Source organism: Cryptomeria japonica, chromosome 7 (assembly GCF_030272615.1).
Source record: "Cryptomeria japonica chromosome 7, Sugi_1.0, whole genome shotgun sequence".
In the NCBI taxonomy this organism is placed as follows: Eukaryota; Viridiplantae; Streptophyta; class Pinopsida; order Cupressales; family Cupressaceae; genus Cryptomeria; species Cryptomeria japonica.
In genome coordinates, this window is record NC_081411.1 from 299,420,451 (window position 1) to 299,439,608 (window position 19,158).

The window sequence follows — 19,158 nt, forward strand, 5'->3', positions numbered from 1 at the left end:
ATTAGAACATCTTAGAAAGCAACTTAACATAGAATGAAAAAATATACAAATTCAATCTTCCATGTGTATTGTAGAGGGGGAAAAGCGAACCACATTGATGGGAAGATAACAACATTTTGGAGACTCGTTAGTCTACCTCTCCACTTAAGATGATTACAAAGCCTAAGGTTGTCAACTACCCATAGTCTATAAATAACATTAGATAGGTCATAGAGGCTTCCTAATGCCCTCCACCAACTCTCTATCTAAGGATGCATGCACAGGTCTTAGATGACAACATGACACATCAACATCCTATACAGATAGAGTATAGAGTTTCGTATAGAGTTCTCAAAGCAACATATTGATTTCTAGACAAAATGAAACAAGGTGAATATATAACAAAAAGTACAAAAATGACTATAGAAATGGAAGAGGATAAATGAAAAGGAGAAACCAAAAATGGTCTTACAACTAGTCCATGATTGAAGCCTTTCGAACAATAAAATCTTTGCCAACAAAACCTTGAAACAAGAAAGAGAAGAAAAATGTTGAGGCTATGTTTAGAGGTCTACTAGGTTCAGACCCCTTGTTTTTGTGTTTCCACCTCCACGAACAACCATGATAGATTGATAGATAAACTGATAATGGAATATAAAATATAGAGAGATGTAAATATGTAATGGAGATAACAAAAAAAGAGAAAATGAGAATTCTCCTTCTACACCCAATGCTAAGAGCTCATAGTGAGAAGAAGATGAAGCACTAAATCATCCTCATACATGAAAAAGAACCAATAATGCTAGAAAGTATCACAAGAAAGCTTCAATGGCGTGACTAGAGAGCATTGGGAATTATCTTAAAGCTAGGAATGTTTGAAATGAGATACTATAGAACTCAAATGAAGCAAAAAAGGGAAAATATACATGTAGGAAGTGAAATCAATGCTAGGGTTCACTAAGAGGGGTGTTACAATCTCAGCCAATCACAAGCATAATGCTCAAATGGTCACTTGTGAACTATAGATTTGTGGGATTCTAGTAAGGGAAATGGATATCTCTATAGTGCGTTGGTGTCCATGAGTCATAAAGTCAATGAGGTTGGACAAAAGGCCAAATTCATAGGTGACAAAGCAAGCCATGTGGGCAAATGGATAAACAGGTGAAGAAGGTCTCTTTTCAGGATACAGCTAAGGTGCTTATGTAGCATAAAATCACATGGGCTATAATTCACGACACGACATTTTTTCCCCACTTTAGTGAGCATATTACTATCACAAGATGCAAGCTAAGTAGAGATATTTTACCAACATATGCAAGGGAAAAAAAATCCTCTAATTGTGTATATTAGCCCCCAGTAAAGAGAATTGAACTTTTGTAAGATGTTTCTAGGTTTTTTCATAAAAAATATGTTAGGTGTAGACAAATATTTGAGCCGAAAAAGAAAAAGTTACAAGAAAATGATATGATAAAATAATAAGATAACAAGATAGTGATTGTTGAGATTAAAAAATATTTTTCTAATATAGTTAGTAAGTTGTGTTATGCTAGATAGACATATGATAATGTGATCTTAGATAGATAGTATGGTTTGGCCCCCACAACAGGTAAAAGATCAATTCCATTGCTTCTCACAAAGGAGATAAAGATCAAGTGAATTGACCCCCACAACGGTGACAAATACTAAGCTCAAGTGGATTGGCCCACACAAAGGAAACATATATAAGAGATCATTAGAGAAATATACTAAGATAATCAGGATGTGAATGCAAAAATGAAATGTAGATATTCAAAGATATGAAACCCCCTCCTTAGAATGATATGCATAGAATGCATGTCATTCTAAGGAGAACATATCCTTTGTCATGTCAACAAAACAAGATGTTTTTATGGATGACACATAAGACTCACAACATCAATGAAAACATCAAGGCATAGTGATATTCAATTATTTAGTGATGGAACCCATAGTAGTAAGATGAGACAATGTATACAGATTCATATGAGTACTTCATCATGGTGCAAAATTTTACAAATCATATGAAGAAGGAACATGAAGACAAACATAGGAGAAAACTAAGGTCAACATTGAAGGGATCCTAAATTCCTTAAACACTTTGCATCATCACTGATATTGAAAACTAAGATACAAGAAATAGAAGAAGCACAATTGACAAATAGAAGAAGGGCACAATAGATAGTCTTGTATTTCTTAGCCCCAACAAGAAAATCGGGTCCTCCAATGAAGTACAAACAGATAAAGATAGTAAATCTCCTATTTCTAAGTAGCAACAATAGCTTTCTTAGCTTGGAAAATAGAGTAGGCACCACTGTAATAAGACTTGATGGAGTTTAGAACACGCTAAAAAAAATTGGTGAGCAAAGCCACAAGATTCTGAAGGCTACCTCAGCCAACATGAAAGCCATTATCTGCAATCTAGAGAACTACCAAGCAGATAAGGTCGATGAGGGCATTATTGATGTTAATGATGGCTTGGGACAAGAACAAGAGCAAGCACTAAAAGGATGCAAAGCCATAGCAAGGAAATCGAGGATATTAAGCGGGCAGCGGATAATATGGAACAAATGGAGATGGAAGTGGCAGAAATGATTTAGAAATTAATCTAAGCCTAGGCTTTTGTCAGTCTTTTTTGGTCTATAATCTTCGTTCTCTTGTTTGTTGGATTTTTGTTTGCCAACTGTCTTTCCTTTATTTGTTGTATTTTTGTTTAGCTGCGCTATAATGTTTATCTTTTGATCTTCTGACTGTATTGGGTTTCAGAGGCCCATCAAAACCTATTTTACCATATTCAAAAATAAAGTAAGTTAGCTTGTTTGTGAGGGAACAAACATATAAAGTAAGAACATGAGAATGCAAAAAGATAAACCATAAAATAAAAGAATAGGAGGCTATTGTCCTTCTAGTCACCCACCATCAAGTCATTTTCCTCCCAATATTGATCATATTAAGGGTAGAACAAGATAAAAAAGTGATGACCATGAGGGCAGGACTGTACATAGCACCAGTAGAAAGAGACAAGGACAATGAAACTTCCACATTCTAATCCAGAAGCTCCTAAGAGGTAAGGGTCAATGATCATGTAAAGATCATAGATAGCACTGAGATATCCTCTAAGGAGTCAAATAAATTCCCCTCCATAGAAGAGATAGGTGAGTCAACTCATGGCGATGAAATAGGAGTCGCACCACCAACCTCCAAAACTAGGATGAGGATAAACTCCAGACACGGAAGAACATCTAAAAAATAATAGAAGTAAATAAAGAAATAAACATTACAATCCGTAGAGAAAAAAAAATTGAAGGTACCAAAGCTAACTTTCAATGATGAAACTTAGGCATGGGGCCCTACTCAAACCTTTACTTAGGTTTCCACAGAGGTGAAGACCTTCGATCAATTGTAAATGATTTGAGTACCTCAATAAAACTCTTATGCAAAGGTGACTACAAAGAAAGAAATGTAGAAAACATTTCTCTAGGCACAACCTATGTATGTAGCATGTCAAAGAGATAGGAAAATGGAGAATTATTAGGCAAGGAAGTGATAGGGAAAGGCTCTAAGGAGGGATAAATGAGAAGTTGTACCCTTTCGGGCTAAGGCTCATCAACAGTCCCTGGAGAAGTTGGCAGTAGAAAAGAAGATGAAGTCGTCATAAGGATAGAAGAAGAAAAAATAACAGGAGTAGGTATAGAAACAATAAAGGAATATTTAGACACTAATGATTCACTTAGAGCCTTGAAAGTGGCCTCACGCTTCGAGTCCATTTGTCATCGATGAATCTTATGCTCACATGCACCCTCATTTTGATGTAGATAGAGGCCAAGAAATAAAAGTTTGAGGAAGCTCAGTATCATAATGTTCCATGATAGAGGCCTCTTGAGCCATAAATAGCAAAGGAGAAGGCCCAACTAATAAGATAGGAGGTGCTACCAAAATAAGTCCTATTGACATTGTCACAACTACCCTTCCTCATTTATCTCTATGAGTAATCAGTGGAACAAGAGGTACCCTTAAGGGCTCTGATGTAGGAGACAAGGGTGATGAATGAGCTTGAGGTGACTACCTACCCTTACCATACTAGGCACGATGAGGGAAATCTGTGAGGATTATAGGCTTAAAGGGTGGGTGACTTGTAGACTATATCAAAGATAGTGTCTTTCCCTTGGTTGTACTAGGTGTAGATAAAAGAATAGAAGACATCACTAGAGACTACATGGTCCTAGGTGTTCTAGAAGTTTTACCTTGAGGAATAGGTCTATCCTTAGGGTTCGATCGATGTAGGAGGAGCAAAAGATACAACCCATTGTAGAAGTGGAGAAGATATTGAAGGAGGAGCGAAAATCAATGTGGGAGGAGGTAGAGAAGCAATAGGCTAAGATTATGTATGGGACAACTCTTGTATCTTATATTTATAATAGGCTTTGTATAACAAGTACCCATTGAGAAACATAGTTATAATTGAGACAGGCCAAGATCTACGCAAAAGCTCCCATGGGCAATCAATAATTGAAATCTAGTATACTAGATAATGTGCACTATGTCCTCATGAGAAAATTTTAAACATTGATGAATAACTAAAAGGATTGCTTCCATGACGATCAGCCAGGGGATACCCAACTTAATTGGTATTGGTTTGATTCAAGGATAACAACGGAATTAAATGATAGTGCCTTGGGTCCCACTATAACTATCAAAGTGGTGTTACCCAGAGGAGGAACAAAAATCCAGTACAATGTTTGTGAACAAACGCATGAGACTTGTCATGCCTGACCTTATGCGGACCATTGATAAATAGAGCCTCTTATATAATAACATTGATTTGACATGTAGGACAAACCATCACACCAATAATAGTATGATTATTAATCTTAGTCTTGATGTATAATGAGATAGGCTCCTCACTATAAACAATATCTAGAGGTGTGAAAGATACATCCACACTTTTCATGCTCTAGTTAGGGTGCGAGATTAGAGTGATAGTGACCTTGTTAACAAATGGGTCAGCACTCAGATTATATTTTGATGGTGTGGAGATAAAATTTGATGATTGATAATGAAATAATAATTAAAGAAAATACTTAAATGTTTTAAACTTAAGTTTCATGTCATGTTCACCAAAATGTGGAGGGGGAAAGCAAACCACACCAATGGATGGATAACCATTACAATTACTTGTCTATGTTGTCATTGATGTGGAAGATAGGTATGTATGTTGTGTTCCAGATAATGGAAGATAGGTATGTATGATACAGATGGTACAGATTGTTGTGTCTCTAATATGTCTATCACTCTAGATGATTGTGAGGCATATACACATTTTCCAAGTGAGAGAGGTCTAAGCTGGAAAGTAAGGAGGTTAAATGTATTTTCATTGGCTATGGTGTTAGTGTCAAAGGATAAAAGATTTGGGATCTAGATACCCAAAACGTTCTCTATTGTAAAAGTGTAATTTTCAAAGACATGAAACCTTCCCCTATATTAATGCAGCTAGAAAAAGAGGAGGAAAGCAAGGAGGGAGTTACAATTCCATCTACTCTAATAAAAGATGAAATACACACTCCTAGTGGACTTGATGATGAGGAGAGCTCTAGAAGCTCTGATAATTATAAAGAGGATGAAGAAAATCAACCTCAATAATTGAGGAGGCATGCACATGATAGATAATAACCAGATAGATTTGGTTATTCACCAAAAAGGTTTAGTTATTCATTGTTGGATTCAAATTGTGCTTTTGATTTGATTTCTAACACTGAGGATCCTGGACCATTAGATAGGCTATGAGTATGAATGATTTAGATTCTTGGAAGAAAGCCATAGATGAGGAGATATCTTCTTTGCAGAAAAATGATACTTGGGATTTGGTGCCATTTCCTGATGGACGAAAACTCATTGGCTGAAAATGGATGTTCAAAAAGAAATTGGGTCTTGATGGCAATGTTGAAAACCATAAGGCACAATTGGTCATAAATGGGTATTCACGATAAGAGAGAATTGACTTTGGTTAGATTTTCTCTTGTAGTGAAGCTGACATGTATGTGTTTTCTTTAATCACTTGCAGTAGTGTATGATTTGGAAATTTAACAAATGGATGTGAAGACAACATTCCTTCATGGTGATTTGGAGGAAGATATCTATATGTCACAACCTAGGCTATTTTTGGTTGGAGGTAAAGACAATGTAGTATGTAAGTTGAATAAATATCTATATTGTTTGAAACAATTTCCTAGGATGTGGTACAAAAAAAATGACACCTATGTGTTGAGTTTGGGATTTTAAAGATCTAAATCTGACAATTGTGTATATCTCAAAACTTGAACCTAGGATATGGATGGGAAGACAAATCCTCTAATTGTGTAGATTTTCTCCCAGTAAAGAGACTTGAACCTTCGTAAGATGTTGCTAGGTTGTTTCATCAAAAATATGTTAGGTGTAGACAAATATTTTAAATAAAAAAGAAAAAGTTACAATAAAATGATACGATCAAACAATGAATAACAAGATAGTGATTGCTGAGATAAAATAATATTTTTCTAGTATGGGTAGCAAGTTGTGTTATGCTAGATAGACATATGATAATGTGATCTTAGATAGATAGCATGGTTTGGCCCCCATAAAAGGTAAAAGATCAAGTCGATTGTCTCCCACAAAGGAAATAAAGATCAAGTGGATTGACCCCCACAAAGGCGACAAATAATAAGGTCAAGTAGATTGGCCCACACAAAGGAAATAGATAAAAGAGATTATTAGATAAATATATTAAGATAATCATGATGTGAATCCAAAAATGAAATGAAGAGATGCAAATATATGAAACCCCCTCCTTAGAATGATATGCATAGAATGCATGTCATTCTAAGGAGAACATATCCTTTGTCACATCAACATAACAAGATGTTTTTATTGAATTTCATTTTTGATGGATGATACATAAGGCCTGCAAAATCAATGAAAACATCAAGGCATAGGGATATTTGTTGGTTCAGTGTTAGAACCCATACTAGTAAGATGAGACAATATATATAGTTTCATATGAGTACTTCAGCATGGTGTCAAATTTTATGAATCATATGAATACAGAATATGAAGACAAACATAGAAGAAAAATAAGGTCAACATGGAAGGGATACTAAATTCCCTACACTTTGCATCATCCCTGATATCAAAAACCAAGATATAAGAAATAGAAGGAAAGCTATTGACTAATAGAATAAAGGCACAATAGATAATCATTTATTTCTTAGCACCAACAAGAAAACTAGATCCTCCAATGAAGTACAAATACATAAAGATAGTGAATCTCTTATTTTTTAGCAGCAACAAAATAACTTAGGTTGTCTGTGAGGGAAAAAACATATAAAGCAAGTACGAGGGAACGCAAATAGGCACACCCTAATTTGAAAGTATAGAAGGCTATTGCCCTTGTAGTCACCCACCATCAAGTCATTTTCCTCCCAAAATTGATCACAATGAGGGGAGAACAAGCTCAAAAAGGGATGACCACGAGGGAAGCACTATGCAGAGCATCGATAGAAAGAGCCAAGGACAATGCAACTTCCACATTCTAATCCAGAAGCTCCTAAGAGGTAAGGGTCAATGATCATGTAAAGATCATAGATAGCACTGGGATATCCTCTAAGAAGTCAAATGAATTCCCCTCAATGAAAGAGATAGATGACTAAACTCGAGGTGATCAAATAGGAGTCGCACCACCAACCTCCAAAACTAGGATGATGATAAACTCCAGACAAGACATAACTTCCTCTAAAAAACCAATAGAAGTAGATAAAGAAACAAACACTACAATAGGTAGAGAAACAAAAACTAAAGGTACCAAAGATAACTTTCAATAATGAAAGTCAGGCATGGGGGCCCTTCTCAAACCTCTACTTAGGTTTCCACAGAGGTGAAGTTCTTCAATCAATTGTAGTGGATTTGAGTACCTCGATTAAACTCTTATGCAAAGGTGACTGCAAAGCAAGAAATGTAGAAAATGTTGCAATAGACACAACATATGAATGTAGCATGTCAAAGATATAAGAGAATGCAGAAACATTAGGTAAGGAAGTGATGAGGGAAGGCTCCAAGGAGGGATAAATGAGAATTTTTACCCTTTTGGGCTAAGGCTCATGAACGGTCCTTGGAGAAGTTGGTAGTAGAACAAAAGATGAAGCAGTCGCAATGATAGAAGAATAAAAAAGAACAAGAGTAGGAATAGAAACAATAAAGGCATAAGTAGACACCAATGATTCGCTTAGAACCTTTAAAGTAGCCTCACACTCTCGGTCCATTTCTCACCGATGAAGCTTATGCTCACATGCAACCTATATTTTGTGTACATGGGGGCCAAGAAATGAAAGTCTGAGGAAGCTCAGTGTTATCATGTTCCATGGTAGAGGCCTCTTGAGCCATAACTAGCAAAGGAGAAGGCCCAACTATTAAGAGAGGAAGTGCAGCCAAAATAAGTCCCATTGACATAGTCACAAGTGACCTTCCTGATTTATCTCTATGAATAATTAGAGGAATAGGATTTGCCCTAAGGGGCTCTGATGTAGGACGCAAGGGTGATGAAGAAGCTTGAGTTGACTACCTATGCTTACCATACTAGACAGGATGAGGGAAATATGTGAGGATTATAGGCTTAAGGAGTGGGTGACTTGTGGACTATATCAAAGAAAGTGTTTTTCCCTTGGCTGTAATAGGTGTAGATGCATGAATAGAAGAAATCACTAGAGACTACATGATCTTAGGTGGGATAGAAGTTTTACCTTGAGGAATATGTCTATCCTTGGGGTTTGATGTAGGAGGAGAAAAAGATACAACCCATTGTAGAACTGGAGAAGATAGGGAAGGAGGAGAAAAAATCAAAGTGGGAGGAAGTTGAGAAGCAATAGGCTGAGTTGATGTAGGGGACAACTCCTACATTTTTCATCATCAGTTTATTCTTAAAAATATACTTTTTTAATTTAGACAAAATGAAAAATTATGTAAACCATTTTTTTAAAGTTTTAAATAATTAATTATTAAATTTTATTTTATTTCATTTCAATAATTTATTAAAATAAAATAAAAAAATTACTATATAATTATATTTGAGATAATATATATTAATTATAAATTTTAATATATTTTGTAGTTGTTGATGATGCTTTGATGCACTATCGAACACAAAATAAAATATCAATCGTACTCTATCCTCTCTTGAGTAAAGACTCTCAAATGTTGAAGATTCACATAACGATCACTTGAGATGACTTCAAGGTTCTTTTATGTCAATTCTTGACATTTTGGATAGCTTCAAAGGAGTTGACATGATTTGTTGTACTAGCAAGGGGACTTACACTGAATACTTGAATGCTCGAATGATATTGGATATCGCTGGAACATGAGAATTTACTAACTTGATTTTAAAAGAAAAAATGAAAAATGGATAAGGGTTAAGAAGACTATTCTAACTCTAAGAATGTAGGAGCAATGAATGATCTTTCATGAAATTCTAACTATAGATTGTTTCAACATGCACTTACGAACATCTCCATAAGCCTAGTGCGATCTTCTAAGGAAAACTTTATGATTTTCAAATCATCACCGCAAGCATAGAAAACATCAAGTTTATGCATGTATCAATGAAGAAGTGATAATTAAAGTTAATTTTAAGAGGAATGATTCTAGTTGACCACACAGGGCACATTACCATTGACAAGGAGTTAGTATGATGGATATGCAAATTTTACCATTGATCATACAGATTTATTCCATTCATCTAATTAACTTAAAATTAGATTGAGAAGTATAGAGACCATGGAAATTGTTGAATCAACACATAGAATTCACCATTTCTTCAATGAAGTTTACATGTTTTTTGTAATAATGTCTTGGCAACAATCTTTGCCTTCTCTTTCTATTCTACTCTAAAATGCTATCTATCTAATGTCTACTAACTACTAACTATTAATCTTATAAATAATGAAGTGAGGCATTTTATGGTGCTCTCATTACAATTTAGTGGCTTAGAACGATTTGAGATCAATGGCCAAGAGTACAAGATAGAAACCCTAATTGGGGCTTGTTGAACCCATTACAAACCATTAAATACTTGACCAATGATACAATTACATTTGATTGGACACATGTCCTCCTTTGAAAATTCAACCAATAAGAAATGAGGGTAGGTACTTCAATCTTCATGCCCATGTAGCAGTTATATTTAGACCTTGAATGCAATCAAAATAATAGAAAATTCACTGCCTTGTGTAGATCTAAATCTCAATTCACATTGCCAATCACCAATCTTCAAAGTCACATTGGTTGATCTTAGAGATATATTCACTGTTCATTGGCTGTGACAACTATCAATGTCATCATTTTCACTTTCGCCTTTGGTGAATTCGCTATCGGTTTGACGAGTTCATTGGTGTTCCAGATATCTCTATGTGATTGGAATTCGTCTTATCTCTTAGATGGAGCTTTTGTTGCGATTGATTCTCTAATAAAATATTTAATACGATTTCTTTAATTTAAATTGTAATATATTTTATAGCTGCTAATTCAAAGAATGCCTCATCTCAAAGATTAAGGGGAAAAATTATCTAAATACATATAAACATATTTAGAAAACCTACAAAACTATACCTAATATAATAAATTCACAATATATGATATCATTTAATATATAAACTAGCATACTTGTATTTTTAAAAAGACATGTAAACTATGTTGAGAGATATTAAATTGTATATAATATTCATAACACACATATGAATTTTTTTGTTTTTCTAATGCGTAATTCGACTTGTTAAACTCTTCTAGAAGTTAGAAACCATTTTTTTTTAGCTAGATGCCTAAGAGATCAGTTCAGACCGATCAACAAGAGTAAACATAATGAAAACACAAGGATATGATGGAGGCAATGCAGAATAGATTGAATTAAATCATGAAAACTGCTTACAATCAACCAGTAACAATTGGGTTATAGAAACCGGCTCACAGGCTTGCTAAAACATGCTCAATCTAGAAAACAAGTCACAACCGGGACCTAAAAACTTAAGATCTAGCTTCTAAGTTATGCCTAACTTCTTCCATTATATTCCAATACTTAATTACGATGATTTCTACGATCCAAGGGAATCTGGTCTGTCAAAAAGGGAATAAATGCCAAAGAACAAGACCAAACGTGTAAACCAAGAAGGTTGGCCTCTGCTAAAGAAATTCCTTAAAAAAAATCAAAGGATGAAGTGTAGAACTCAGGGAAGGTTGGCCACATGGCAAGGAACACCAAAATAAACACATAGGGCTCCATAAGCTATAGAAAGAAACTGATAGATCATAACTGCAAATAGGTCTAACCGGTACTGATAACAAAATAAACAACTAGTAATAGAAAATTGTCACGGAAACTGGTAGCGATAACTTCCCAAAAAATTATCCAAATGCTCCATGGTTTGGGAATAAGGAAGATGATCAATTCTTCAAGTAAAATCCAACTCCATAGGTTCCGATGAGCCAAATCCAAGACATAATTTTTTTTGAAACTGTAACATAGAAAAGGAAACCAGAAAGAAATATTTTTTGTTGATGCAAGATTGCCAAGAACCAGGGATGCTCCTGCATTAGACATCTAGGGTTATTGAAAAAAAAGTGAGTCTCTCACTTTTCTAGGGTTAGAGGAAAACCAAGGCAGTCCACCTCTGCCTAAGAAATCCAAGATGAATCTTCAACTAGTTTGTCTTTCCACTTCACAAGATACTCCTTATACTAACTGCTCTAGGTACTACGCCCAATCCTACTATAAACAATATCTTCAATTTGATCCGGTTCCTTCTGAGGCAAGTGTTTCTCCAAGTATACAATGTTGTTCTCACTGAATTCCGTCTCATGATACTAATGTAGATCTGCAATATTGAATATAGGTGAAATACTCAAATCATCTAGTAACTCCACTTCATATGCATTTCCAGAATTGAATTTCTTCAAGATCTTACAAGGTCCAAACTTCTTCATTTCTTAGGCAACAGGTAATGTCTCCATTTCTTCAAGGCTTTAACTATGGCATACAATTCTTGATCATACACTAAATATCTCCTCCAAGCATCATTCAACTTGTCACTAAAATAAGCTACTAGTCTCCCTTCTTGACTCAAGATTGCTCCAGTTGTTGTTCCACTTGCATCACAATCAACTTGAAATGCTTTATTCAAATCCGCTAAAGCTAACACAAGATTCTTAGTCCATTTCTACTTCAACAGTTCAAAGTTTTTGTTTTCTTTGGTGGTCCACTTGAATTCCTTCTTATCTCCTCTCATTGTCTTAGTCATGGGACTGTAGATAGTACTAAATTTTTTGATAAACTTATGGTAGAAACTAGCCAATCCATGAAATGATCTTACCTCTCGGATGCTTTTCGGTGTAGGCCACTCAACAATTGCTTTCACCTTCTCAGGGTCCATCATCTGTCCATCTGGAGAAATCGCAAACCCCAAGTAGACTAACTCTTCCTTTATGAAAGTACACTTCTTTAGGTTCATCAACAACTTCTCTTCTCTCGACCTCTGCAAAAATTTCCCTATATGTAACAAATTCTCTTGTTTTGTCTTACTAAAAATCAAAATGTCATCCAAATATACAATAACAAACTTACCCAGAAATTTCTTCAATACCTCATTCATCAGCCTCATGAAAGTACTTGGTGCATTAATGAATCTAAAAGGCATCACCAACCATTCATACAGTCCTTTATTTGTCTTGAATGTTGTCTTCCACTCATCTCCTTCTCTAATCTTGATATGATGGTATCCACTCTTCAAATCTATCTTTGTATAGTATTTTGCTCTGCTCAAACAATCCATTACATCATCCATCTTAGGCAAAGGAAACTGGTATTTCACTATGATCTTATTTATGGATTTGGAATCGGTACACATCCTTCATTCTCCATTCTTCTTAGGTACTAATACTATTGGCATTGCACAAGGACTTGGACTCTCTCTGATCAAACCTTTCTTCAACAACTCCTGTACTTGTCGATTCAACTCTTCATTCTCTGTCAGTGTCATCTGGTGTGCAGCTTTTTTAGGCAAACTAGCTCTAGGAATCAAGTCCATGCATAGACTTATACTTCTTATAGAAGGCAGACCATCATGCACATTATCTGACATGATGTCTTCATACTCCATCAACAACTTCTTTTTCTCTTCCAGTTGTTCTTCTCCATGCTCTGGATTCTTAGTCTTCTTAGGAACTAAGGAAAACCATACATTCTCATGTCTCATCCCATCTAGGAATTTCCTTCTATCCACCAACCAGATTCTAGAATTCATACAAAATTCACTCTTGAAAGGATCCTCCAAGGGTAACAAGGTTTGCTTCATCCCATTGGCTACAATAGTGTATATGTTCTTCCTCCCATCATGTATTGCCCGCCTATCAAACTACCAAGGTCTACCCAACAAAAGGTGACAAATATCCATAGGCATAATATAACACAAGAATTCATGATAATTCCTAATTTTCAATTTCACCATTTGAGATTGCTCACTTACTTACAACTTATGTTCATCTCGAATCCATGCTATCTAATAAGGCTTAGGGCATTTCAATCTTTCTAAGTTTAACTTATTCACCATCTCTTTTGAAACAAGGTTATCTAAACTACCACTATCAATAACAACTTTACAACACTTATCAGATACCTTACATCTAGTCTTGAACAAATTTCTCCTCTGCAAGGGTTCCACATCTCCTCCAATATGACACAAATCTCTCCTTATCGTCACAATTCTCCATCTTCCAGTTTGTTAGTTGATCTGGTGGGGTTTTCTTCCACCACTGCTTCTCTTTCAGTATTCTCTATCTTCCTACATTCAAATGCACGATGCCCTTCTCCTCCACACTTAAAGAGAGTACCTCTAAACACTCTCTTGTCTTGTCTTCTGTCATCTTTTCCAATATTCTCATTCTTGAAGCCATCTAGTTCTCTCCTCCAGTAGAAATTTTTGTCATCCTTCCAATATGAATTACCATCTTTTCTTACTTTCTTGTCCTTGTTTTGATCCATATAGGTTCCTCTTCCTCCTTGAAATCTTCCTTCGAGAAACCTTCCACCTCTACCTCTTTGTTTTTGCTCATATCTTTTGTTCATCTTCTCTTTTTCCTTCAAGGTGTACAGGTAAGCTTCTTCAACACTCTGCAACTTTATCAAATTGAGTTCATCTTGTATCAACATCCACAACCCATTCAAATATCTAGCCACTTGTTCAACTTCATCATCAACATGTCTGGATCTGATATTCAACTTCTAAAATACCTTGGTGTACTCCTTCACACTGGATTTCTTCTGCTTCAAATTCCACTACTTCTGGACCTGGATCACTTGATAATCAGTTGACATAAACTTTGATTTCAACTTAGAAACCATCCATTCCCATGTTTTGATCTTCTCTTTGCCTCTTCTTTATCTATCAACCTGTAAATGCTCCCACCAAAGAGATGCATGACCTTTCAACTGGGTAAATACGAACAAAGGAAATGGTCTCAAAAGATGAAGAAACAACCGAGTTATATAAACTAGTTTACAGGCCTACTAAAACATGCTCAATCGGGACCTCAAAACTTAAGATTTATAGCTTCTAAGCTATCTCTAACTTCTTTTATTTCATTCTAATAATTAATTATATTGATTTATATGATCCAAGGGAATCCGATAGACCCAAAAGGGGAAAAATGGCAAAGAACAAGAACAAATGTGTAAGCCAAGAAGGTTAGCCTCTGCCAAAGAAATTCCTCCAAAAAAACCAAAGGATGAAGGTAGAACTCAGGGAAGGTCAACCACACACCAAGGAACATTGAATTCAACACTCAAGGATCTACAAGCTATGGAAGGGAACTGATACATCACAAATGCAAATAGGTCCAACCAGTACTGGTAACAAAATAAGCAATTGGTAATATAAAATTGTCATAGAAACTAGTAGCGATAACTTGCCGAAAAATGACCCAAATGCTCTGTGGTTTGGGAACAAGAAATATTATCAAGTCTTCAAGAAAAATCCAACTCCACGGGTTCTAGTGACCCAAATCTGGGACATACAGAAAAAAATATTGAAATTGCAAAACATAAAGAAATATTTTTTGTCGATGCAAGATTGCCAAGAACCGAGATGCTTGTAGTGTCCCTCTTAAATTTATATTTTGATTCATAATTAAATAGACATATCTAGACTTATGATGATAGTTATGACTTTATTTCTATGTAGTTTACATTTATGATGCTATATGGACATGTGTTATATTCATGACTTTTGATGATCTATGTGATGGATGATATGTTATGATTATTCGATGGATGGTATTTCTTGATGGACTTATATGTATTCAAGATTCTTATGTGATTTATATGATTTCATGATATCTGATGATGATACTAACCCTACCTCTTGATGATGATTTTATAACATGTGTTTGTATTGGGTGATTGTCTTCGTGAAATGGACGATGCTTTATCACTCATAACGAGCATGATAAGGTGTTGTGATTCTCTTTCACTTTCCTACTACTATGATGTTGTATATATATGTTCTTTTGTGTTTATAGGTGGATGCAGGATTGAAGGTACCCAACATTGACTCCACTTAGTCTCGTAGGTCTGAGCCTGTTCTAATCCCAATGGTAGTTATTGGAGATGAATTGGTTTTCCCTCACCTACTCATGGTCTAGTATGTTCACCTTGTCAGTCTTGTCGGGTGTTGGTTCAAGTGGATATTGTAGACGTATAAAAATGACCATATTCCCAAATGAATATTTTATGTTCATTCATCTATTTAGTTAAATATAATTTAATTAAGTAAATTATTCAATTTATTTAGTTAAATTCATAAGACCCCTTTCACATCATTTAATTGAATAAATCAATAATTTAATTAAACCCCTTTCTAGAAACTTTTAATTAAATTTACATTTAATTAATAGTCCACCCCAAATTGAATAAATCTATTTTATTCAATTTCCCAACTTGCAACCAAATTGAAATAAAGCAATTTATTTTAATAAATTCTACTTTCCCTCACCCACTTGCATTTTCCTACATCTCCCACTTGCCTCCTAAACCCCTTCCTAACCTTCTTCTAGATTCTTCTAATCACTTCTCAATTAGCCTAACCCATCTCCTAAATATTGTCACATCCCTAAACAAAGGGAAGTCACTTCTCAAACCTCAAAAGTCTTCCAAAGCATTAATGGTTAACTCAACCCTCTTACATGGTTAGAGACTTTTTGCCTAACTTAACCTCCATGTAACCCAAGGGTCTCCTCAAGCATTCATTGCTTTGACCATGATTATCCCTTAATTATTTGCACAAGAGTTTATCCTTTAATAAAAGCTTTATCCAATGGGTAATCTTGACTTAACCTTAACCCTTACCCCCTAAGATAACCATGAGGTCTTCTCAGGCATTTAATGCCTCCAACCCCTTTTCTTAACCCAACCCTATGTTGACATTTGTCACCATTTCATTGGTGCCAATTACAAACATGGATCTCGACTTTCAAACTCAACCCTTGATTAAACCTTTCAATCCTGTCCATCCATTGCCCTATTTTTGCTATAAATAGAGCTCTCATTCCTCCATTCTAACATCCAAGTTTTTAGCATCACACTTATACTAAAATCCACCCAAGCTTTAATATATCATTTGTGCTCATCATTTAGCCTCTCTTTTCAATAGGAATTAATCTAAATATGCATGTTTAGACTATTTTCCTTATCATTTAGCTTAATCATAGACTAACATAGCATGCTAGGATAGTCTTGTTACTAATCTTGTCATTTTATAACTAGTTTATTTCATTTATAGGATCATGTATAACTTAGGATGCATTTCATCTTAAAATCAACAAAAGCATCCCTCGTTCTTGCATTTGTCATCCCTAAACCACTTTGCTCAGTGATCTAAGAGCAAAGACATTGGTTTGAGGGACCTTGTGAGATATAGAACCATGGAACCAACATTGGGAAGCTAAGCCATACTTCATGACTCCATAGCTTGCACCAAGAAGTCTTGTGGGTGTGTGAGCAAGGCTCCTTAGACTCCGTTTTCCACATATTGAGATCTATCGACCCACTTTTCCCGCATACATTTCTGGCACCCACCGTGGGGCATTACCGCATATATCAAATTGGTTTTTAAATTTAACCACTTTTGCAGGTCCATGGGAAACAAGAATCAGCGCATGGAAATCATTCCCTAGCGCATCTAGTCAACAGCCTAGCGCATCCAGTTTACTGTTCAGTGCGTTGAGTCCATCATCTAGCATGTAGAGTCTGTTTATTAGCGCATCAGAATACTAAACTTTTCCTGCAGGTCTCGGCGTGGGAGAAAAATAGAGTAGTGCATCTAAAAAATAGTTTGGTGCTTCAGGTCTATCAGATAGCGCATCCGGCTCATTGTTTAGCGCGTGCAGTCTATTCTATGGCGCGTAAAGTCTTTTCCTTAGTGCATCATATTCCTAATAGTTTCCTGTAGGTTTCAATGTGGGAGAAAAATAGAATAGCACGTCGGGAAAACAACTTACTGCATTTGGGGCACATAATAGCACATAGGTGCTTTTTCTTAGTGCATAGATATCATTTCTTAGCGCATCTATGAAATAGTTTAGCACATAGAGCTGGCAGAGGCAAAATTTTGTAGCAGAGTCAAAAATTAGGCTTGTGGGAGGCATAATATATATGGAATATAACATTTAAGTATAAGTGACATTTCCTCTTCTCTTTTCTCTTTCTTATACTTTAAGTTATATTCCATATATATTGTCAGGATGTTTGAGAGGGGTTTCGGACCTCTAGGAGTTATAATGCAAAATATAGTTTTTGGATGATCTTCCAAATTTTAGACAATCAAATTTTAGGTCATTTCGGGATCAGGATTGTAAAATTTGTAACCAAGATCAGAATTTAGGCTTTTGTAAGCCCACACTAACATTTGATCACTAACTGTGTGCAGGTTCTAATATTTTTTGTGTAGGGGAAGGAGTTAGTTTAGAGGCTTTAAGTTTCCTTTTTTACTTTCTTTCAACAAAAGTTGGTTAAAAAGAAACTCTCCTTTTTGCAAAAGTTAAAATAAACCTCATCATTTCATTTGGATGCATAAAATGAACTTCATGCCTTCCTTTTTGGTGTTTTAAAATAAAACTTCATCTTTTCTTTATTGCAAGGTAAAAAGAACAACAATTTCATATTTTCTTTCTTGCAATATTAGAGGAAAAACACTTCATTTTGGAAGCTTTAAAAAGAACAACAATCTTTACTTTGGAAAAAGTTTTAAAAAGAACCTCACCATCCTTTGGTGTTTAAAAGGATTCACTTCATTTTGCAAAGTAGAAGAACCTCATCTTCATTTTGTGCAAGGCAAAGAGGGAAAGTTTTCCCCTATCAACATTAATTTTGTTGACCAAACATTACGATTTACTTTGTTGACCAGGCTTATTTTTCAAAGGTTTTCGGAAATACACACTTTGCTATGAAGGAATAAAAGGAACGCCATGCTTTTTGGAGCAACATCTCCAAATAGAAGTTAGCAAATCATTGTCTTGAAGGCTAAAAAGAACCTTGTTTGCCTTGTCTCGAAAGTGGAAGGTATATGCTCTCCCCTTAACTGGGTGATCAAAAAGCCAAACCACTCTTAAGATTTATGTACTTCAAGCATTTACATCCTTTAGCACGCCTGCCTTCCCGAGGGGTTGAAAAACTCTTAAAGCCATTCTTTGGCCGGTGTGAAGGGAACGACCTAAGTGGAAAACAACTTTCAAGCCAAGTGTTCCAACCCACTATAATCAAAAGTGGAAAGTGACGAAAGTCCTTTTCAATGGTTGCGTGCAATGATTAGCCTTCCCCCAGTATCCTTGAGATACGTAAAGTCTTTATTCTAAAGGTTGGGAAGCCTCCTGAGGGAGTTTATCACTGACGACTGAATAGGAAGCTTGATTACGAATCTTAGCATAGAAACTTTGAGCTGAGTCAGTTGCCAAACATTGGCAATATCATAGTGCAAGGGTGGGAAATAATCCGCCCCCAAGATCGCTCACCATATATCTCCCAAGATAACTACTCAATTGTGAAGCAATTCACTTTGAGTTAATTTCTAGCAAAAGGCAAAAAAATGGGCGCCTTCTAGG